Below are 25,816 nucleotides of genomic sequence, written 5' to 3' on the forward strand. Positions count from 1 at the left end.
AGAGTCCCAAATCCTTCAAAGGACCACAACATCTCAACCCTGGCAAGTAGTGTTACACCCAGTCAGTTGACTACTTCAGTCTTGCGTGGCCCATTAGCAGCCTTCCAAACAGCGCCGTGAAAAAAAAACCCGCTTCAAATAACAACACCCAGAATAGGAGGCCCACGCCATTGTGCACTAAAACAACAGAATCCCCAAGACTGGTCCTGGCTCTCCCAGGCCTTAGGGTGAAGCACATAAGATCGCAAGTGGTCATAAAACTGGCGAAGAAAACGCCCCCCACCTCAGTATCCTGGAATATCCGAGGACTAACAAATGAAAAAGCGGCAAGATGTCAGATGAGGTCTTCCTCAGGATCTGTCGAGTCGATATAAGGGCCCACCTCTCGATACCTCCAATTCTGATTGTAATAAATACACAGAATATTGAAGTGATCAAGCGGGGGGAAAAAGGGTGTTGGGAAGGGAACAGCAGGGAGGGAGATCTGAAAAGGAAAAGTTAATGCTGCAAGTTTTTCCTAATATTCTCGAAACTCTGCAACAACTTAAAGAACTAAAGTACTTCTCAAATAAAGGCTTTTGACTTTAAACTCAGCCTAAACTCCAAGTCAGAACATGTGACAATGTTTTGAACTGTGCATTAAAAAACACATTTGAATCTCAGGATCAACACAGACTTAATGACACCTTTCTTGTAAATAACCTCTTTACAATGATAGCCAAAAACGTCTCTTTGCCTTGTAAATATCTGCTTTACATGGATGACCTCTAATGTCTCTTTACTTGGTAAATATTCAGTTTACATCAATAATTTTCAAGTTCAAAACCTTCACATGAATATTTGTTCTTTTAGCAAAATAAATCTTTTTGTTGTAAATTGCAAAATGTATTACGACTGTTAAGAATTGCGACCAAAAACCATTTAAAGAAGAACCCAACAAGATAGAGTCTAAACTCTCAGAGAATTATTCCACAAGAAACAAAGAACGTTAGAACGTTTTATTTGCGCAGAGAAACAGACTAAAAGCACATTTGCAATGATTGCGCCAAATGTTGATCTTATAATTAACTTAAATGGTCCTACCTGTAGAGTACGACCTACTCTACTGAAAGAAGGGCGTGGCTGCAGAAACCAAAGCCTCGGAGAAATAACTTACAGGATAAGCCAAGGTCTCCAAAGCACTCTTACATCTGGATTCGCCTTCTCCAAGGACCTTCAGCTGGATACTAATTACTTGCTGCAACAAGAAGTCAGAAAATGCTTCCCAAACTCTGATTCCCACTCGGAGCATCAGGAGGAAGCTGCCACACCTTCAAAACCTCAGGAATAGTGAGCAAAGGGGTTTGGGCGTGGTCGCGCACGTTTACGTGGCTACGCCCGGTCTTTTTAGCGACCGCTTGCCGTTTCTAACGCATCTCGCGGACGCGTTAAAGCCGCTTGCCAAAACCCACGCATCTCGCGTGAGGCTACCAAACCTCACGCATCTCGCGGACGATTTTAGGGTGCCAAATCTAACACATTAGGCGGACAAGGGGGTACAATGAGCATATTTCAAGATATAAAAAGTACATTTCACCATATAAAAAGTACATTTCACCATAATACATCATACACATCTTAGGGCTGCGCAAGTGAACCACCAACGCCCCTTGGAGGGAAAACAATGCACCTTTCCACACAAATGCCTAAGGCATGGTACATGACGTGGGGCGGGCCCTAGACCGCAAGCCACCCTAGTCCTGACACAAGAGTAACATCCTCCTTTCTAAGAAACTATGATATTTTTTTTTTTTTTTATTTTTTTTTCCAAAAACCTTTATTTGAGCAAGCATAGAAAAATACAAGAATGGGCCTACAACCTCACGGGCTGGCCGCTAATAATAAGGCACAAGGCATGAATTAAAAATGTACACCCGTGTTCAGGCACAAATACAGCACAAAGCAGTACTCCCAACATATCACAGAGCATATTGAATTTGTATTTTATACAAAAAGAAAAACAAACATTAAAAAGGCGAATGCATGATAATCAAGGTCAGCCCAAAGAACAGAGGGGATGGTCTACCATCAGGAGAACATAGCAAGAGCCCGAAGGCTCCAACAAGGTCGGGGGGGGGGGGGGAGCAGCGGGGAGAATCGGAAATTCAAAAAAACAGTATGAAAGGGTTCCGGGAACGCTCGCCTAGGGAGATAGGACAACATCAGTAGTGCCTACAAGGGGAGGGGCACAGATCTCCCCACGATATTCATTCCACTGGCCCCAAATCTTCGTCCACGCCCTGGGTCTGCCCCTGGCCACATAAACAGTCTTCTCACGAAACATGGACCAGTCCATGTTGTCCTCCCATTTCGAGACTTCAGGGGGCTTGGAAGCGCCCCAGAGTTGCGCAATATCCCGTTTCGCAATCATGTAACCCAAGGTAGCCCATCTGGTCTGGGCCACAAAGTAGTCAGTGGGCTCCCACACATTCAACAGACATCGTCGAGGCTCCGGCCGCAGGGCTACATCAGTCACAACAGTCATCACCTCAAGCACAGCAGTCCAGTAAGCCGCCACAACCGGGCACTCCCAAAGAATGTGTAAAAAGGTAGCACTCGACCCACAACCACGCTTACATAACCCATCCAAAGAAAAGCCCATCGCCACCAGACGCGGACCAGTGACATACACTCGATGAAGGATTTTAAGTTGAACCAAACGGAGACGGGCAGGAATGGCTACCTCCTTGGGAGAAGAGAGTGCCGATTGCCAATCCTCGTCGTCCAGTTCCAACCCATCGCCAACCCAAGCCTCCCGAAGTCGGACCAATAAGTCCGCCCGATTATTGATCAGCTTCTTATAGATCAGGGAAATAGTGCAATCAGGCAGGTGCCCATCAAGGACACGATCTTCGAGGGGGGAAGACTCGGGCAGGGCCCTATCAGGAGTCAAGACTGAGGCGAGGGCGTGCCGGACCTGCAGATAACGAAAGAATTCCCTACCATTCAAACCATATTCCGCCTGGAGGGTCTGGAACGACTTCACACTACCTTTCGAACATACATCACCCACCTTACATATCCCAATCATCTCCCAACGGTCGAAGCCCTTAGTAGACCAGAGACACCCCAGACGTTCCGAGGCATAAAGCGGCGTTGCCAGCGTCATTCGATCCTCCCACCCCAAACTCACATTCGCGGCTCGCCACACAGTTACTGCAATCCTGGACGGGCCCACAAGATGGCGCCCGGCTGATCGAGAATAAAGCGCTCTGTTAAAGTCCCCACCCGGCAGCTGGAGTCTATCCATCTCGAATGCAGGATTTCGACCCGGTGAAAACATCACGTGATTAATAGCAGACAACTGGGAAGCCCAATAATATCGCTTGATATCGGGGAGCGCCATGCCCCCGTCGTACCAGGGGATGGTGAGTTTCGCGAGGGCAATACGCGGACGCCCGTCCCAAATCAATTGCCTTTGAAGACTTTCGATCTCTCGGAAATAGGTCTTGGGGATAGTGTCATAGGAGTTCTGGAGCGCGTAGAGGAACCGCGGCAAGGACATCATTTTAAACAGGGCCGCCCTGCCCAGAGGAGACAAAGGAAGCTTACGCCAACGGGCCACGTCCAGTCGCAATCTAAGCAACGGGGGGAGGAGATTACGCTCAAATCGGAGCGAGGAGTCCAACGTAATAAAAATCCCTAAATATTTGAAGCCAGACTGGACCACCTGGATAGGAAGTCTGCTCGGCAATGGGGGTAAAACACCCGAAAGAACATACACGCAGGACTTGGCCCAGTTAATAACGAGGCCTGAGTTGGCACCAAACGAAGTAAGAACGTCAAATAAAACAGACAGAGATTTACGCGGGGAGGTGAGATATAAAAGAATGTCGTCCGCGTAAAGCGAAACGCGGTCCTCAAAGTCCGGAGACCAGCGAATCCCCTTGAGCGAAGGTTCCCACCGAAGCCAAGCAGCCAATGGCTCCAAGGCGAGTGCAAAAAGCAACGGAGACAAGGGGCATCCCTGACGGGTACCCCTACCAAGGGTGAAAGGGGCCGAAACTCTACCATTTACTACCACTTGTGCCAGAGGTTCCGCATATAATAACTTGATCCAACCAATAAACTCAGGCCCGAAACCAACTTTCTCAAGAGCCGCCCAAAGATAAGGCCACTCCACAGTGTCAAAAGCCATTGAGGCATCCAACGATGCCAAAATGGCCGGCTCCGTCAGAAGCCCCGCCCTCGCAATCGCGCCGTGAAGACGACGTAGGTTCAGAGCCGTGTTGCGATGCGGGATAAATCCGGATTGATCTGGATGGACCAAGCCACCAATGACTGTCAGGAGGCGGGACGACAGGAGTTTCGCCAATACCTTGGGTTCAACATTTAGCAGAGAAATGGGCCTATAGGATGAACAAAGGTCCCGCGGTTTACCATCCTTGGGGATGACAACTATCGTGGCCAGTCGCTGATCATAAGGGAGAATACCCCGTTCCCGGGACTCCAGAAACATGGCGCGAAGATATGGCGCCACCCTGTCGGGACGTAACTTATACAGCTCAATTGGCAACCCGTTTGGGCCCAATGCTTGCCCGAACGGAGTGAACGGATGGCAGTAGCTATCTCATCAACAGTAAAGGGGGAATCCAACGCTGCACGATCCAAATCGGAAACAACGGGCAGAGCTATATCACGCAATAGAAGGCAAGAGTCAGCCACATCTCTCACAGACACAGGGGTATACACCACACGGAAGTACTCAGCAAAACGGTGAACTATTCCAATCAGGTCCGTCACACTCTCACCACTCGAAGACTGAATCACGGGTACCACACGATTAGCTCTCTCCTTCTTATCCAGCCACGCCAACAATTTACCCGCTTTGTCACCCACATCATACAAACGACCCTGTTGCTCCCGAAACATCACTTTAGCAGCATCCGTGACCATGGACTTATAGGCAAATTATTTCAGACCCAGGGCGTGGAGTTTCGCAGACGTGACACCAGATTCCAAAGCATCCTCCAATGCAGAAATCTCTCCCTCAAGATCTACCACCTCCCTATTCCTCGCCCTCTTAGCTTCAACAATAAGGGAGAGGGCCTGCCCACGAATCACCGTCTTAAAGGCCTCCCATAGGGACACAGCTGAGGAAACCGACCCCTCGTTATCCAGAAAATACGCGCCCAAAGACTTAAGCAAAAGGCTGCGGGTCTCGGGGGAGGTAAGATACCACGGATTGATGGGAGCCACCCGGCCCACTGCCTCCACTCCAACCTCAAAATGAAGCCAGAGCGGAGAGTGGTCAGAGATACCCCTGGGTAGGTGTACAATCTCACGCACCGCAGGCGACTGAGCCGCAGGCATCAGGAAATAATCCAGCCTAGACAGACTCCCATGGGCCCCAGAATGAAAGGTGTATTGAAGCTGAGTAGGATGCAAAAGCCTCCAACAATCCACCAAGCCAAAGGTATCCAAAAACCCACCCAACCACCGTTGAGCCGCAGGAGTATCTCTAGGGGGGTGGCGATCGTGGAGACCGGAGAAGACCGAATTAAAATCACCAGCCAGAAAGAGAGTACTATCTGGGAGGTCCAACAAGACACGGCCCAAATCTGAAAAGGTAGAAGTCTGCAAGCCGGGGGGCACATAAACAGTAAATAAGGAGAGGGCACGACCCTCATAGCGACCCACAAGGACCGCATATCGCCCCCGATCATCCTGAATCACATCATCAATAGCTAGGGGGAGGGACGCCCGAACAAGGATACCCACACCCCTAGAACCCGAGGTAAACCCCGAATGTGCTACGAGGCGATAGCCCCACCTGTTCATTGCATGACAAACATTGCCTACCAAATGAGTCTCCTGTAGGAAAACAATATCAGGAGATAAACGTCGTATACATTTCAACACCACACTTCGTTTGATACGATCTCCCAGACCGTTAACGTTCCACGAAACAAATCTCAACCCGCTACCCCCCATCCCGCCCAACAAAGCCAAAACCCCCCACCAATGAGCATGACAACAGAAACTTCTTCAAATACAGGATAGAGTCGCCTTGAAAACAGAACACACAAACAACGAACTCCCGAACCACCCACCCCCCAAACAACAAGAAAACACCCCCCACCCTGCACCCCTGCAATAAGCTAAAAAGCCACCCCAACCTGCAGTGTGCCTGTCGCCCAGGAACCCCTATTCTACACAAAGACCCCGGAGGAGGAAAGGCTCCGTCCCACCCGCCACCCCGATCAAGACCAATGACGAGAAAAAAAAAACCTACATCAAATCACAGAAGCAATAGAGGAACATAGGCATACACTCCTGGAAGAGTTATCCAAAACAAGGCACCAGGCATAAACGATATGTTCAGCTCTCCACACCACCTTCTGCACCGCCCGGGTGGGCATCGGACTCAGTCTCCGGAGGTCGGCTAGGCAAGGAGTCCAGCCAGTCATTCACAGCGTCCGGCCGATCAAAGAAGAAAGTTCGGTCATTATACTCAACCCGCAGCCTGGTCGGAAAGAGCATAGCGTAACGCATCCCCATGTCCCTAAGGCGCTTCTTGGCACCACGAAATCCCATCCGCTGCTTCTGGACCTGTTGGGAAAAGTCCGGATAAAAGTTCACCGTGGCATTCTCAAAGGCCACCGGGCCCTTCACCCGCGACGCCTGCAGGATAGCGTCCCGATCTCTATAGTGGAAAAGCTTAGCAACAATAGGTCTCGGCGGGGCGCCCGGCTTACCCTGGCCCCCCGGAACACGATGTGCACGCTCCACTGCGAAAAATTTACTAAGGCCAGATGGGGAAAGGTGGTTCTGGATCAGGTCTTCAACCAGGAGATCAACCGAGTGGGGTTCTGGGGTCTCCGGCACACCAACCACGCGAACATTACAGCGACGTGCCCTGTTCTCAAAATCTTCCAAGCGCCGGGTCATGAAATCGTTCACCCTACGGAGATTGCCAATCTCCGTCTGTATCTCAGAGACGTCCGCCGTGAGGCTGGATGATTTGATATCCAACGACTTCACCTTTTCGTTCGTTTTGGAGAGATCGGCTCGAATTAGGTTTACCTCGATTGCCACGGTGTCAATTTTGTGGGCCAAGGTTTCGTACTGTTGGCCTATTGACTCCTTCATGCCAGAAATGGCGCCCATGATGTCCTGCAAGGAAGGCTCCGTCGACGCATCCACGACGTGGTCAGACGCACTGGGACCGGGCAGGGCAGCTCCGGGGGACCCCTTAGAATGGGTATAACGGTCCATAACATTAGATTGGACCGGACTCCCGCGCAGAGGTGTCTTCGTCTTGCGCGTCTCCCAGGCCCCTCTGCCCGCCATTTTAAAGATGCGTCACAAGGAGATTCACCAGGGTCAACGGACCGGGCACCAGAAATGGAGGCCTCGGGACCAAAGGACCACCACAAGGGTATCACTAGGAGAGGGGCAGCCAAATAGAAGAATAGTCCAGCCAAAGGCCCGACAGCCGACGCGTGTCCTGGAACCAGCTCTGGCCCGACCCTCTCACCGATGTCCCAATCAGAGGCAGAATCGAAACCGAAACTTAAGAAGGGGACCCACAAGTCCAATCCCCCTGCCGTTGTTGTTCAACTCCAAGACGGCCACCGAACCTCACCCAGTCCCGGGCGCACCTCAAGGGCGGAGCCCAAAAGTGCAATTCACCATAACTCAGGCACCCGGTGTCAAAATAAAGTTCTGAAAAGTCCAGGTAGATCAGCCCAACGTCCTCTATACAAATCCTCGCGAAAAATCAGGATTCATGCAGGATATTATGCCGGGAGCGGCGGGGGTCCGGGGAGCGCTGTGCTCACGCGGCCATCACGGATGCCCGCCAAGCTCCTCCCAGAAACTATGATATTGTTGCTCTGCAAGAAACCTGGTCCGTGCAAAGTATCAGCTGGGAGAATTACACCGTTTATGAATCTTGTGCAATCGCATCTCAAGTAGGTGGGCATGCGTCAGGAGGCGTATTAATTGCTCTTAAGAATAATCTGGCTCTAAAGGTCTCCATGATTCACGAAGGGCAAGGTGACTTCATTTTCATTAATGTTGAGCCACAAGGGTTGGGAAAAAACCCAACAAACAACATACTATTATCCTTGGCTCTATCTATCTGCACCCCTCTAAAACCAGGCGACAGACTTCTCTGAACAAAATTCCTCCCATTATGAGAGATCTTTTTGAACATTTCCCGAATAACATATGGCTAATAATGGGAGACTTTAATGCCAACTTAATGGGGAAAACACAGGATCCCTCCCTTCTAACTTCATTGGATAAATAAATATGGGCCATTCCAGATATACAATGCCAGTTCCAGCGAAAGGATAGTCAAGGGACAAAGGTGGCCACAAGTTTAAATCAACTGGGGCTCCGTATCCTAAACGGTAGATTGGAGTCAGATTTGCCTGCTGCTTATACCCATATATCTCCGTTCAGAATGGCTACCCTGGACTACATATTGATCTCGGCCGCCCACTTCCAACTAGTTCAGGAATTTGTGGTAACCCCCTCATTGGAAAGTGATCATGCAATCTTAGCATGCAAGGTTTCATCAAAGCATAGTTTCCGGCCAAAAATCGACCTAATTGGGAAAGACTTAACATTGGAGCCAATTAGAAAACTACACTGGACTCTGGACCAACAAGAGGCAATTGAAGATAAGGTGCCCAACTTTTTGAAAAATTTGAATCTAGTGCCTAGCAACCAGCTGACGCCACCACAGTGGGTACAGGTAGTGGAGGCCCTTAAAAAAAATCTATCTATAGAGTGCTAAATACTCAAACAATTATTGCTCATCTGTACCTCACCACAGCGACCTCAAGCTCAGCATACAGAGTAATAAAAATAAACTAAATATCTTATTGCGTAAAAGCACATATACTAGCCTGGACTATGAGTCCCTGCGTAGGAAGATTTCGACCACCCGTAAAGAGTATAGGATATTAAGGTTTAAAGATAAAAGAAGAAGAGTCCTGGACACTTGCCCATGAAATCATTAAATCAAAAGATCAAAAGAGATTTTGGAATTGGGTAAACAAGGCTACTAGACAATGCCAATCACCCACCATAATGAATGTCTCCCCCCCTGAATGGGAGGCCCACATCAAAACTCTCTACGTAGAGCTTGTCAAAAAGAATTGGTGTGTCTATTATTGCTCCAAACCTCTTAATCCCCTTGCTGGTAGCTCACCACCTATTAAGGTTACCCCAAGTCAAGTTGTCCTGATTATAAAACGAATGCGGCCAGGAGGGGCCCCTGGCCCAAATGGGCACCCAACTAAGGTATATAAAGTCTCGACTTATAAGTGGGCAGAGCTTCTGGCTCCTCTATTCGAGACATGTAGAATGGGTGGTTCCATTCCTGATTCGTGGCGTGGCTCTCTCCTCGTCCCTATCCACAAAAAAGGTCCGCGATCTAATCTTGATAATTATCGGATGATTGCACTCCTCGATGTTGATGGAAAGGCCTATGCAAGCGTCTTACTACAAGAACTGACCAGCTGGGTGGAAGAGCACAAATTAATACCTTACACACAAACTGGCTTTCAAAAGGGCTGCCACATTGAGGACAATCTGATTTGCTTAGCCCATATGATCGAGGTCACACTTGCAACAAAAGGAAAATCGCTGTTTTGGGGATTTATCGATTTCCAAAAGGCATTTGACAGCGTTGATCGTACCAAGCTCTGGGAGAAATTGTTCAAATATGGGATTCCCCCGACCTTATTGAACGCCCTCATCGCGCTGTATTCTGATATTTGGGTCAGAATAAAATTCTCCGCTGCCTGGTCTACAACCAATAAAATAACGACCAACAAAGGCCTAAAGCAGGGATGCATTTTGGCTCCTCTACTTTTTAATTTGTATCTTGCAGATCTACCGGAGTGGCTGGCCCGCTCTCATGCTTTTCCTCCAAGAATCGCATCTGTTAAAATCCAGTCAATGCAATATGCAGACGATACGATCCTACTTGATCAAACACAGGTGGGCCTTCAACGCCTTTTCTCTTCCTTGTCAGCATATTGTGAAATCAATGCACTGAAGATCAATGTCTCCAAAACTAAGGTGATGATAGTCTCGAGAGCCGTGCGAGACAGCGTCCCTGGTACATCTCTGGGAGATCCATCGAGGTAGTCACAACTTATAAATATCTTGGACTCTGGATAGACCACAGAGGAAGTTCTGGTCCACAAATTGCAGCAATGCAAAGTGTGGCTCGTAGCCTGGATTGGGCCTTCCTACGAACTAAGAATGTTCTTCACTCTCTTGACCTTACTCCAGCCGCGGTCGGTAGTAGGGGTAACTGCAGGGCGGTGACGTTATTTAAATAAATAAAACAAATTTTGTTGCGCGCACTGCATCGCATTTGGGGATGCAGTGCGCGCAACAAAATTTCTTTTATTTATTTATATATTTACTTACCTGTAAAGGTCCATAATCCATAGATTACTACCCCCCACACTGCCCATCCCCCTCTCCACATCACCGCCCTGCAGTTACTCCTACTTCCGACCGCAGCTGCCTTACTCCACTAATCAAAGTGATAGATGCTAAATTATTAACAACAATAGCCTTCGGCGCTACTACTTTTAAAGATAAAATGTTTACTTGGTTGGACAGAATGCAATCAGTTTGTTTTCGTAGAGTGTTTCACCTACCCAATTCGACCTCACATGCTCAAATCCTCATGGAGTTCCGCTTGTTTTCTCAAAACTGGATCATGAAAGCAAGATTAATTTCCTATTGTGCAAAAACAAATAGAGCCCAAGCCTCCACACTAAAGAGTTGCATTTGGTCATTGTTAAATAATCCCACCACTTCTTGGAATACATTTTTAATATTCTGCTTGGACGCTTTAGAAGCCCATGATCTGTGGTTAAGCTCGCTACCCATAGGGATTCTCACCAAAGCCCTGCCCAAACAAGCTAAAATATTATCAATGGAACACGATGCAATATCCGTGAAAAAGCTATCCCATGGCTGCTGGGCGTCAAAACTCTATGACCTAAAAACCCTTCCACACTACATGTCATCTTCCATGAGCCCTTTAGTGAAACATCAGTTAATGAGACTACGTTTTGGGCTAATTCCTCTGGTGGGGTACAACTATGGAAGGAAGTACAAAGCAGGCATCTCCTCTCAGTGTCGTTATTGCAACAATGGGGAAGAAAACTTAATCCATGTTCTTTGTATCTGCAGAACTTTACTCCCCCTTCGCACTTTCTGGCTGCGTCCCATCTGGAGAATTCTCAATGTGCGTTCCTGCCATGAAGCACTAGAGGAATGCATGAAGGGGGACTCAGCACAAATGGCCGCCCGCTTTGTGAAATTCATGACTAAGATTAATCTAATGCTACCGGCATATACCCCCCATGATACTTCACTGAGTCAGACATGAACTTGCGTTTTTTTTCTCTTAAACTGTGCACTGCAAGCTTCTTTTTATCTTCTAGTTTTGTATGTATTGCAATAATTTTAATCTTCTAGTTTTGTATGAATTGCAATGATTTTAATTAATTGTGCAAATAAATATATCTATCTCTGCATGGTAAAGTGTACACCTGCACTGAGTGACTCAACTGCAAGTGAATCTGGTATCCTGACTTAATTTTGGCCTCAACACAGACTTGAAATCCTGGATGTGCAATATTGTCCTATGCTGGCAAATGGCATTGAGGCCCTGAGCTTGGCTCTGCGGTTCTGGAGAGGATCCAAAACCATACCCTTGGCTGGTCACAAAACTACCATCTGGGTATCTAGCCATGTACAGTGAGTGGTGGTGGAAGTGTACCATGTTCTTTTTGGGTAATAAACTAGCTAAACAGGCCATTTTACCTGTTGAAGGCTATGAGTTCAATACTGTCAGGCCCTTCATGAAAAACATTTAATTCATGTGACCAGGCTTTGCATTGACACCCCTGAGTGAAATCAAAACAGGCACTCAGGAAAGTTCACAGAAATCTTACACATGTTTAATACAAAAATGCCTAGCAAGCATAAAAATGTTTACGTTTAATTAGTAACGTCAACGGACCAGCACTTCACTGTTTGAACCACTGGAGCACATAATTTTAAATTCTATACATTTTTGCTCTACTTTTTTCATTCATTCATTTTTTCATTAAAAGTTTTTTATTTATTGCAAGCACAGGAGGCAGCATATTTTTTCATTCTTTTCTCATTTGTTTTGTGGGCACTGCTTGCTTTAATCTGGTTTTATATTATGCTGCAACGTGTCTGACTGACGCATGGTTGCCAGGATGAATCTGACCTGATGAATCCAAATTGTCAAAAATGATATTTTTCATTCATTCAAAATTCTTTATTTCGGCTTGGTTGCCATAAAAGAGACAATGCATAAACATTACATTTAAAAATATCAAGAAAAATAGAAACAAAACTGCGTGGAACTTTACAGCATAAAACTTTAGATCCATTAGCTAGAACAATTCAATACTATTGAAGACAATCAGTACACAGACAACAATAAAATTCTGTGATGGATCCCCCACTGATTGCTAGAAGGTAGACCAATTCTATCTCTAGAATGGATCCCAATTACAATTGGTGTCCCAGTTTTTTCCTTTGGAAAAAGATAGAGTGTAAAAATCTACTAACACTAAATATTATTGATTGAGATGTGTTAGATGAAAGAATTCTCAGAGCCTGTGTGCATGATCTCACGCCTAGCAATAGGCATATTGGTTTGATCCATCTTTTCCTGGCCTGTGCGTACACAGGGCAAAAAAAGAGGATATGTTGCTCATTTTCTATCTGATGGCAATCGCACAAAGAACAAAATTCATCTATCACTATGGATGGAGTATTTGAGCCCCTAGCCCAACGTGCCAAAATTGTCTTTATTAAGAGATTTCCGTATCTAAAGTTTAAAAATAAAGTCTTGGCAAGAGGGGGCTCTATTTCATCCATGAAAGTCTCAAATAATGGTACATCCTTAATGGTGAGGAATTTGGTTACTAAGGTCCCACCAGTTGAAGCACTTATGGTCTTATTGACAATAAAAGACCTGAAGGCCCTTTTTAAAATTAGTTTCGGGTTGGATGGTAGTTGGTCCGGGTTCTCCCAAAAATGTCTCAGACCTATTTTAATAAACCAAGTTTTAACATGTTTAAACCACGGAATGACTTTTAAATTGTCAAGCTCCATAATTTCTTTTAGCCCGTCCCTGTAGTCTTGTAATTCAGGTACCCGCCATAATCTAACCCACAACAACAGTGGGCGTATTATGATTTGGTGATCAGTTCTTTTAATGTTTAGATCAAGTTGGAGGGGTACTAAGGGAGTACCTCTCGGTACCCTTACCAAACTTCTCATAAAATTATTGTCCAGGACACTAAAATTGTCCTTAGACCCAGGGCCCCAAATTTCTGCACCGTATAGTACGGCTGGTTGTACTTTGAATTTAAAAAGTTCAATCGCCGGAGACACGGTTTGCTAGTGCTCAGGCTTTGTTCCCTAAGGATAGGTTTTACATTCTGAAGAAATGTCAGCTTACTTTTTTCCATCTGGGCTTTCCAAGAGAAATTGCAGTCTAATGTCACCCCTAAATAGGAAAAATGGGGGACCGATTCTAGTTTTACTCCTTTTAAGGTTAAACAGCCTTTATCAGATTTGGTTGAATTTAGGGCCATACATTTGGTCTTTTTCCCATTTATCTCCAGTCCCTTCTTACTACAGTATTCACTGAAGGAGTTCAATAGTGCCTGGAGACCTCTTTTAGTTTGGGAAATCAAGATAGTGTCGTCAGCAAATAATAGGGATGTTACCTTTTCACCGTTCAGTTTTGGGGAATCGTTTTTACATCCCTCTAAATGTGAAGGAATGTCGTTCACGAAAATGGAAAACAACGAAGGGGCCAGTACGCACCCTTGGCGGACACCACGCTCAATTGGAATTTTGGGGGTTAGTTCGCCATTTGGGCCCCATCGAATTCTCGCGAAGTTTCCTTCATGTAGCTCTTTAATCTGAACTAATAAGTTGTTAGGCAACCCTACTACACTCAGCGTTTTCCATAGGAAATTGCGAGGCACTAAATCAAATGCTGCCCTTAAATCAACAAAGGCAACATATAAATGACCCCTTTTGATTTTTACATAGTTCCAGTAAAGGCAGGAGAGTCTAAGGATCTGGTCTATTGTGCTAACTTTGGATCTAAATCCAGCTTGGTATCTGGTTAGAATTGCCTTTTCCTCCAGCCAATCACTGACACGGAATAAAATGTGTCGTGCATAAATTTTCTGGAGTATATCCATTAAACTGATTGGCCGATAGTTGGAGGGACCCATCCTGTCTCCTTTTTTAAAAATTAAAACAATTTCGGCTTCCTTCCAACTTTCTGGAAAGTCTAGGGTACGCGTTAACTTATTGCACAGATAGTTAATGTATGGTACCCATACTTTTAAATCGTGCTTATATAAGTCGCCCGGAATCTTGTCTAGACCTGGGGCTTTGCCAGATTTTATTTGGCTTATTGCCAGCTCAGTTTCCCCTAAAGTAAAGTCCAGATACTCTGTTGGAAGTTCATAGCTTGGGACATTCGTGTCTATGTGGGAATCGTCATATTTTTTATAAAGTTTAGAAAAATGGTTAATCCAAGTTTGTTCATCCAAATAGACGTCCTTAACCACTCTCCCTACATGATTTCCATTAGCTACCAGCCTCCAGAATGCTGCGTCATCACGTGTTTTGGCGGCCAGCAGCATGTCAGCCCATTTTCCTTCCTCCCAAGCTATTTTTGAAGCCTTTTGTACAGTCTTATAATTGTTCCTAGCTGTTTTGATATCTAAGGGTAACTTAGATTTAATCGCTAATAAAAGTGCCCTTTTGGACTCTCTGCAAGCTCTACCATACCAGGGTTTGCTATGAGACAAATTCTGTGTATTTTGCTGGTTTTTCTTAGGCATTTTGGTAACTAAAAGTTTTACAGAATCAAATTTTTTTTGATGTAATATACTAAAATGAATTTTGCTTTCCTCATCCAATGTTGGATCTAAATACGGTCCAAAGGAACCTACGAAAAGTGTGTATATTTCTGCAAGGATATCGCCATGGTCCAATATGAATGGCCATTTAAGTGATCGTCTATTATTACTAATATGGATCTCAGTATTGTCATCGTTGCTTTCTTCTACTGAGGGAGAAGAACCTGTGTCTTCTAACAATGAGGCTTCCATTTTGAGCTCTAAAGGAAAGTGGTCGCTTTCTAGCCTCTCCTTTACCTCAAAGTCAAGAAGATACAACCAAGTTGGTATGGAAGCAATCACGAAATCTATATTACTTTTACAGTTCCTCCTACAAAAGGTAGGTTTCTTCAAGCTATCAGACGATAACCGTCCATTACAGGCCCTAAAACAATGCTCTGTACAAATTTTATTCATTTGGAGAGCCAAGGTTGAACATTTGACTGATTTGATATTGTCCATGGCGGGGATTTTGTTAGCCTGGTCTTCCTCTTCGAAAACATCACTAAGACCCATAACTGGCTCATAGTTACAATTTAAATCTCCAGCCAGGATAATGAAATCCTCCCTGCCATCCAATTTGCTTAGAAAGCAATCTAGGTTAGATAAAGTTAAAGATTCCCTTGATGAGGATGATGGCCTATTGTAGATGTTTATTAAAAATAGGTTTTTCCCTTCGCATACAGTAATTTTTAATGCTAGTATATACAGGGAGTTTGTATCCACCACCTCGATACGCGTCCTTAGATGTACTTTCACCCAAGTTAGTAATCCACCCGAGGGCCTTCCATTTCTAGATGGAATCGCACCAATTCCATAAGTCTTGTACCCTAATCTGTGTGGTGTGTCAACTACCCAGGTTTCCTGTAACATGCAGAAGTCAAAGGATTCAATGTAGCTAGCCCATTCTGGATCCCTCAAATTTTTCGCGACTCCGGCTATGTTCCAGGAAATCAATTTTACTGGCTCCCTTGTTACTGCTGTCATTTCGGGGACTACCTTTTGTACCTCCCTGCAGCAAGGGAGAGCTTCAGGTTGTACTACCAAGGATACCTCTTCAGGTGTTATCATATTAATCAAACTTTCCTGAGGTAAAACCGTAACATTTGGTTGTATACAACTCTCACCCAAGATAGATCTATCCCCAGTAACTGGTTCAGCCAAAGATAAGAACCCAGGATTCACCAACACATCAGTTACGTTAACAACGTCCACCCCACTGGAAATTCTTATTCCAATACCCTCACCCCCCCATGTCATAAAACATCAATCACAGTCATCTAGGCCACTAAATATATCAAATCTATTTGTGGTCTCTAGTGGTGTGAATGGTTTTAGATGATCCATTCTTCTATTATAAGCGTTGTAAGATCTAGCTGGCACATAGTTCCATGCATGGGGATCGGGGACTGGGACTGGATAGGGCAAATATTGTGGGTTCCTAACATTCTGTATGGTTGGCGGGTATGAAGCATAGTGAGTGTTCCCAACACTCTGCGTAATCGGAGGATAGCTGGTTGGGTGGATTTGTGTTGCTATATGCTGAGGTGGTTGGTGCTGTGATGGAAACACCACTGACCTTGGATAGAAATACGTCAGTGGTCTCGGGATTATACAGTTGTTAGTGATACCTGGCGGCCAACTTAATATAAATTGGACAGCATTGGGATCCCTAAAATTCACTACCACCACGTCACCCTCGATGTCTTTGGGTCTACCCCCCAGCCATTGAAGACGGCGAACGTGAACAATCTCGCCACTAATATGATTTGCAATTGGCCTGAATAGACTTAGCCAATGCATAATCTTATTCTTCAATTGGGCATAGCCCTCCTGCTTATTCGATTCCAGCACAGGGACCCCTGTTAGGACTACCACAAATGGCACTGCCTCTGGCGGGAGTTCAGGTAGTGGAGTCCGTTTGGGTCTCCCCCACGTGTACTTAGAGCCCCCCGCAACCCTTGTTGGTCTCTCTAGGAATGTGTTTGCCATGCTAGTAGAAGATTTTTCGGCTGAGATAGCCGATGACTGCTCTAGTTTTTTTTGTAGCTGTTTAGGTGGTGGGTTAGGTTGTATGGTCGTTTTGTTCCCCATATCCTTTGAAGTGGAAGGGTTCATAGTTAGAGCAGGAATTGGGACAGGGAGTGGGACAGTTAAGATGGATTGAGGTGGCGTTGAAATGTTTTGCGTAACATTGCTTGGAGCTGCGATGTTAACAGCTTCCTTACTTCCCAATGCCTGCTCAATTTTACCCAATCTAAGTTCCACTTCAATCAGCCTCTCAAAAATTGATGACGAGTAAGTTTTAATTAGGCTCTCTAGAGTGTCTAATGTAACAGGACCTAGGTTGACTTGAGGCACATTAACAGACATGCTAGTATCCAAACTAACATTTTTATCTGTAGACATGTTAGATGAAAATGGTGATGTACTGTTAGTTCTTTCAGTAGCTACTACTGGGTTGGTGGTGTTTCTAACAATAGTCTTCGTTTTTTTCCCAAAGTCGGAGTGGCTCAATTTGGGTTGTTGTGAATCCCCCCTTTTCCGCCGTTTTTTGTTTGGGGGTGGGCCATATATTCTAGGTGGTGGCGTGGATTTTTTTGCCCTATTTCGTGTTGTTTTAGCTAGCATAGGGGTAACTACCTTCAATAAACTAGGAGTACTCATATGGGTTATTGATGGAAGGTCAATCGTATCCAACTTGGGGGAAGTAATTGATATGGGCGTAGTGTCACTCGCTTCCAAGGGCTGACTGTCCGATATATGTACAATGTCATTAGCATTCTGGGTAATCTCATTAATAGGAGTAACAGGTAGCAGTAATGGTAAAGGTAGTGGTGACACTACCCTGTGCTTCATGCTTTCCACGGAACGACGGCGTTCAGCTCGTCGCTCCGCCAGTACAACTTCCTTGGGAGTGTCAGTGATGGATTTTATAAAATAATTGTCGAGGGTTTTGTTTAACAAACCCCCCTGTTTATCGGACATAATCAGCTCAGAACTGGCAATATCACAGAATACAAAACAACGAACCGAAAATTATCCAATCAAGCCTATCTAATGTCTTCTTCGATGACAAGTAAAACAAATTAAAAAACCAAAGGTCGGGGCCCAGTCCGGTCTCCTCGAGTCTCTGAGGGTCTCAGAGGGTCCGCCCTTAGTCCGGGCTTTGTCCCGGGATATTGTCCCGCACACGCGTCCCGCTCACGCGTTACTGCACCAGCTCATATACCGGAAGTCAGTGAAAAGGGAGGAGTCACGGGAAGAGGCGGCAGGTGTGCAAGGTGTTCCTGCGCACAGCCTGGTGGGCCTCGCAGTCCCGTCCCGATACCAGCAAGGTTTTCCCCAAGCGCTGCTCTCCTCCTTCACTGCAAAATTCCAGAAAGATTAGCAGAGCAAACAAACAGTCCAAATCCCTCTGCGAGCGGCTCCCGCGAAGCGGGGGCCGCGAGGCGTTTTGAAGGACGCTGTCAGATGGGAGGAGTCACGGGAAGAGGCGGCAGGTGTGCAAGGTGTTCCTGCGCACAGCCTGGTGGGCCTCGCAGTCCCGTCCCGATACCAGCAAGGTTTTCCCCAAGCGCTGCTCTCCTCCTTCACGGCAAAATCCCAGAAAGATTAGCAGAGCAAACAAACAGTCCAAATCCCTCTGATATTTTTAATTTTCAGGTGGGATTTGTCAACCTCTTATTGATATAGGCATTTTCTGTCAAACAAGCACATCAGAGTAATGCTTCTGACATTTTTTTATGAGAATAAATATATATATATATATATATTGAGCGTGTGAGAGATATTATACATAAAATAAGGTAGGAAATAAATGGGAGAGAGGAAAGAGAGACAAGGAGTTTATTCCCAAGTCTCCAGAGGTTGCAGCTGTGACCCCCCCCCCCCTTGCCCCTAGTGATCCCTGATAGTGTCTTTGTGACCCCTGGCCTCAAAAGAGTGAAAACAGTGCCAAGAATACAGAGGCAGCTCGGTTGTATCTCCACTTTCCTTGCTTTCTGTCGATTTTTAATTCCAGTAATGCTGACTAATATTTTATTATTCACTTTAACTGTCATAAAGAATGGATTACAATTAGCTGGAATATGACCTCCCTGGCAGCTGAAGTAAGTACAAAATGCTTTAAAATATATGTTGTGTCTGTGGTTGCGGATGAGAGTGTGTGTAAGTGGAGAGTGTGTGCATATGTGAATGTGTGTGTATGTGTAAGCTTGCATACGTGTGAGTGAAAGTAAAGGTTAAATAGCATGTGATGTCACTTCTGCTATCCCTGGCATTTTAATGAATTGACTTTGGTGCCATCTTCGCTTCCGGACTACCTGAATTCAAGACAGTACACCCCAAGGGGACTTAGGCTATAAATTCCCTTTTTCTTTTAAATGCAAGGTGGCTTATTATTCAGTCAAATAAATTGCATAGCCCATTGGTTTCACCAGCAGACTTTCTTTACCACAATAGCAATATGTCTGAAATACATATGCCACAAATGCACCTATTATGTATTGATCAGTGACAATTTTAATCAGGGTAATGACATTGTGTGAGTTTGTGGCCTTTTTTACACATATGCAGATCTTTTCTCAAAGGACTTCTTATTTACTAGCTATTTCTAAAGAGTAGGATACATTTCCAAGCTAGAGAAACAACTTAAAGAAAAAGATGGCTGCCCTCCCGCTCTTGGGGAGAGGTGAAAGAAGGGGCTAATGCTCACCTGGTTTTCATTCTGATTTAGAGTCTAATTTCTTCTGACCTGCCTCCATTTGCTTTCCATTACCAGGCGGAGCCATTGAGTCAGCTTTCCTATTTCAAAGGAGAAAAAATTCCCCAAACAGCTGTTCCGCCAACTTTAGCCACATAACTGCTGAGGCTGTGTCAAAAAGGGGTTATTAGCCAGCAATGACAGCGGCCATCAGCGGCCATCAAAGCAGAACCTGCGATTAAAGGCTACAAGGTGCTGCACTTCAAACAGAATGCGACCTCGGGAGGAACAGAGACGCTGATTCGGAGTAGCAGAGAAAAGGCGGGGCAGAGGAAGAAGGGAAAGATGGCCATAGTGTTCCAAGCTGGTGGAACTTGCCTCATTGAAGTAAGCAGAAAGGCTACATATAATTAAGAAAAAAAGGATATACAAAAATGTGTCCTTCGCTCGTGCCGTGGTTTCACAGGGTGGTGGGCAAAGGCACTCACTTTTAGGAACCAAGAGTTACTTTTCCTCATCAGACTTAACCCTAGAGCATGAGAGAGATTGACGGGAAAAGGGAAGAGAAAGTGAAACAGAGAGCGAGAATGAAGGGATAAAAAAGAACTTGCAACAATAAACTAGAGAAATAGAGTGTAGGGTGGTGGAAGAAAGAGTTATGAGGTGGAATCAAGACTAGCAAGTCTTGCTATTCTACAATCATGACATTCTGTAGCACCTTCTTCGATATCTTGAGAAAAATGTTGGGCCCCTGAACTTGTTTTTTCATAAATTATACATCGTTAGAGTAGTGATAGAATGATGGGAATGATTTTGAGAGGGGAAGCGGTAAGTAAGTTATTCTTGTAAGTAATGGTCATGTGGCAGTTGCGTGACATGGCTAAAAAAGGAGGGGAAAGGTTAAGAAGGTTATTTGGGAGTTCATAGTTGACAGAAAGGTTTGGGATAAGTCAGAGAGGGGGTATGGGACAAATGTTGAAAGGAGATTTTTTTTAATATACAAAAACCTGAAATTAACGTATACATACACATTGGTTTACGGAGTAGCGTGCTACTCCTCGAAATGCGCCTTGATGCTTCATCAGGGGTACCAAGGGCTACATAAATACAAACCCCTCCCTCTTTGATCCCTCGAATATCCTTTTCAAACCAAATAACAGACTCACATGTTCATCGCTCAAATAAATGTCATATTTCCCTACACTAACTCAGCACTACTCCTTTTTGGGTTCCGGAGTAGCAGGCTACTTGTCGAAAAGCACTTCAAGGCCTCGTCAGGGGTAGTAACCGCTATATAAATGCAAATGCAATTACAATATACACATGACACTTGGTATGGTTGTATTGGCTGGAGAAAACCTGTGTTTATTACTAATCTAAATTAGCCTACTGACTGTGCGTCCTGTACAAAAACAACTAATTAGGAGAAAATAACTTTTAAAAGTAAGTTAACATACAGAACCTGATCATCTTACTAAAATGTGTTTCAATTGAAAGCGCGTGCACTGTGATAAGTGAAAGACAATTTTCAATTGCAATTTATAGGCGAGTCAATAGCAGCCTTTAGATATGCTTATCCGTCTAACACCTTTCCAAGGTCTATGAAGACAGCAGGCGGTGCTTGGTTTCTTGTTTGGGGACTGCAGGTGAAAGAACTGCTTTCTGTCCTCTTGATCTCTTCTGTTGACTTCGGGCCAGATTTTATAAGTATCATACATATAAATAAATGCAGGGGCCTGGACACCATGGGCCACCATAATCTGGCACCAATGTGCACTGGCCTGCTATATGAAGTTGCCCCTCCCCCCCTCCAAAACCCCGGCACAGACAGCTCTCTTGACCGATTTCATAATGGGTGCTAAGTGAATTTCTCTACAGAGCTCAAGACTCCTTCGGGAATATTGAATGCAATCCTCGTCTTGCAGGGTATATGCACGCTAAATAAGAGTTCTGTCAATTGCTTGAGGTTCAGTCTAATGCAGATCTGAGAATACCTTTGCCTGAGCTCCATATTACTGCAGCACGTGCATTGGCATGATGGTAAAAGCAGATACTGTGAGTGTGTGCCAGCTGTGAGGTACTGCAAATCTATGATACATGTGCTAGAGTCCCCTTGTGGAATGGGCAAAGTGACCCCCTGGAGCGCTCCATCCTGCAGCCTTGGGAGTACCTGCAGTCAGAGGCACCTGCATCCGTATGCATACATATACACACTTGCATGTGACTTTTTTTTCGCATATTATCTCAGTCAATCCACTTTCATTAGGTTTCTAATACATTTGTTGATAAATACGTTATATACGAAAGTATTTAGAATTAGCTTCACCTCCAACATATTCTGCCCTCACCATTTCCCCTTCTGATACAACACTGTTGGAAGTAGCCGTATGATAACGCAAGTGTCAACTTTTGACATGGTCATAAACATACAGTTGCCCATTCATTCATGTGTTTGGAAAAATACCTCCACGCTAATTTAGTACACATACAAGTGTCTCGTTCAATTTACTTATTACGTCACCGCTCACCAAGACACTCACAAAAGCATGTCACAGATCAAACTCTCGCGACAATGGAAGATACGATCCTAGCCATTGGATACCGGGACCGGATATCAAAAATCCTGGGACTATCCCGGCTTAGAGACCTAAACATGACTTGGTTTCTATCATTTCGACCAATGTGGCAAAGGTGTGTTTTACCTGTACTAAGGTGTCTGCTATGCGGAGAAGAATGCGTGTTAGACACCTGTCTGACGCTACAATCGGATGCGCCGGTGGATGCAGATACACTGTTGGTTCCTACCAAGGTTCACGCACTGTGCTGCCCTCAAAGGCTGCCAATTCTGATGACGGCATTCCTGGAATCTTCACCACTGCGATTGAAGAGTAGTGAAGTTCAAGATGAAAGCAGCATCGAACAGGTACGACCTTCTGTCAGCAATACAAATCAGAATGTCAATGGAGACAATCATGCGCATGAATGCATGGTTACCCCTATTTCCGACTTAGAGGAACTTTCCCATGAAGCTGTTGACAGTTTTTTCGAAAGCCTGAATGATATGATGTTCTCTCCGGAACAGAAATAGAGACTTTTGAGTAAACTCGCACACGGCGTTCCCTGAATTCGGCCTTCAACTTTAAAAATAAAGTCACATGAACAATTACAATCCAGTTCACGGACAGCAACTTTTTTCAGCAAGCCCCTAAAATATTTTTCTATATATTTTTTCCCGGGACACTGATTTTCTGCTTAAAGTAAGAGACTATTCCTAGAGAACTAAGATTTCTATTTTAGATACTTTATAGACTTTATAGACTTTAGCTGCCCGCTGGTATGTTCGCAATAGATTTTATGTGATGAAATGGTTTCGACTTTTTTTCTGTATAGCCATATTAAGAGCCATTTCATGTGTATTTCTCATATACCAACAATCAATAATGCATAACAATGCGTGTTCACTTTTGCATCTAATTCATAGCTTAAGTGCATACAATATATATGACTGCAATTTTTCAGTATATTTGAAAATTTCGAAATGCATTTATGTATTTTGGGGTGATAAGGTATACACTATACTCTATAGTATGTTGTACTATGTTATACTATGCATAGATTAGTAGATATGGCCATAGTTAGCGTGGAGTGGGTGTCGTGTATTTCTATAGGTTCTGATTCGATCCCCCTATTCCTGACCCTATTCTGGTTAAACTTACTAGCTAGTTAACTAACAGTCAGCCCATGAGGCAAGAAATCCCCCATGATGCAGATACCGTTATCTGACGCAGTCACACTATGGCACAGGAACGTGTTATCTGATTAGGTCATAACGCTTGAGATCTAATTAGACAAGCGACATTCCTCCAGCCCCTGATAAGGCATACGACGTTCTCATAACAAATCAAACCTATGACAACCTGGATAATCCGTGCGGCCATTGTTTTGATTTCACAGAGAACTTTAGTAAAGAATGTGCTAACGAGCAAGTCGTATGACATCTTTATTGACGTACCTATGTCCATCCTTACGTCAATCTCGGCACCTTTAAGGTATAAATATTGCCGGCCTTGCCCTATGCAAACACACGCGTGGTGACAAGACGGAGCAGCCATACTTGCCGAAGCCGAGAGCAGAAGCAGACCCCGCAGGCAGCAGCCCCGCCTTCCTGACGCGCTGAGAGACGCGCTGCTATCTCAAGCCGAGAGACCCAGCACCGGCGCTTCTGGGCAGCCCTCGCAGGCAGCCTGGAATATCGAGAGCAGAGAAAGAGATACCATTCCTCATTCATCCTAAATTCCAGGTACAGAACTGAATAACCCCTCCTAGAGAATTCTTTAGTTATTCACTTGGCAAAAACAAACTTAAACTAAACTGTAACTTTCTATTCCCGCCCACGCATTAGACTTAGGTCAGGTACACGGGGTAGGCGTATTTAGAAACACCAGTTGAGTACGTTTAGTCAAATGTATATGTGTATGTAAATATATTTTAATCATTTTAAACATCATATGGCTCAGAAACCATATCAATGTTTTTACAGTATTATTTTATACTATTGCTTCTAATGTATGCACTTTACTTAACTATAAGTATTGCAATAATATCGATCCATTTCTCTTGTACGAGAAAAGAGACTGATCAATAAATAACATCTTTTATTGAACACGCCCGTCTCTTCCTTTTCTCTACATTCTGATGAGACTAAGAATGCACGTACTGACTGAGTAAAATAATTGCCTTGTGCTCACACGACTCTCGAGATTGACTCTTGATTAGGGGAGAGCAAAGTTGTCATGTTCTATGGTTGTCAGAAACTAAATCCCTTCTTGTCTAATCAGGGGAGTTAATCCTTCCTTGAACATTCGAGAAAGTTTCTAGCGAACTCTGAGCTTAGCTGGCAAACCCAAAAATTAAGTCTAGTATCGACAGTAGTAGACCTAGTTAACGTCTGGCCTAGGCCTTTACTGCTGTAGGCACTATTCCAATGCGCAGAGCCTATTGGGAAAATAGGAGCTACACTACATTTCTTGTAGTGTAGCTCCTATTTTCCCAATAGGCTCTGCGCATTGGAATAGGAGCTACACTACATTTCTTGTAGTGTAGCTCCTATTTTCCCAATAGGCTCTGCGCATTGGAATAGTGCCTACAGCAGTAAAGGCCTAGGCCAGACGTTAACTAGGTCTACTACTGTCGATACTAGACTTAATTTTTGGGTTTGCCAGCTAAGCTCAGAGTTCGCTAGAAACTTTCTCGAATGTTCAAGGAAGGATTAACTCCCCTGATTAGACAAGAAGGGATTTAGTTTCTGACAACCATAGAACATGACAACTTTGCTCTCCCCTAATCAAGAGTCAATCTCGAGAGTCGTGTGAGCACAAGGCAATTATTTTACTCAGTCAGTACGTGCATTCTTAGTCTCATCAGAATGTAGAGAAAAGGAAGAGACGGGCGTGTTCAATAAAAGATGTTATTTATTGATCAGTCTCTTTTCTCGTACAAGAGAAATGGATCGATATTATTGCAATACTTATAGTTAAGTAAAGTGCATACATTAGAAGCAATAGTATAAAATAATACTGTAAAAACATTGATATGGTTTCTGAGCCATATGATGTTTAAAATGATTAAAATATATTTACATACACATATACATTTGACTAAACGTACTCAACTGGTGTTTCTAAATACGCCTACCCCGTGTACCTGACCTAAGTCTAATGCGTGGGCGGGAATAGAAAGTTACAGTTTAGTTTAAGTTTGTTTTTGCCAAGTGAATAACTAAAGAATCCTCTAGGAGGGGTTATTCAGTTCTGTACCTGGAATTTAGGATGAATGAGGAATGGTATCTCTTTCTCTGCTCTCGATATTCCAGGCTGCCTGCGAGGGCTGCCCAGAAGCGCCGGTGCTGGGTCTCTCGGCTTGAGATAGCAGCGCGTCTCTCAGCGCGTCAGGAAGGCGGGGCTGCTGCCTGCGGGGTCTGCTTCTGCTCTCGGCTTCGGCAAGTATGGCTGCTCCGTCTTGTCACCACGCGTGTGTTTGCATAGGGCAAGGTCGGCAATATTTATACCTTAAAGGTGCCGAGATTGACGTAAGGATGGACATAGGTACGTCAATA

This window comes from Lissotriton helveticus, chromosome 3_1 (genome assembly GCF_964261635.1).
Source record: "Lissotriton helveticus chromosome 3_1, aLisHel1.1, whole genome shotgun sequence".
Lineage (NCBI taxonomy): Eukaryota > Metazoa > Chordata > Amphibia > Caudata > Salamandridae > Lissotriton > Lissotriton helveticus.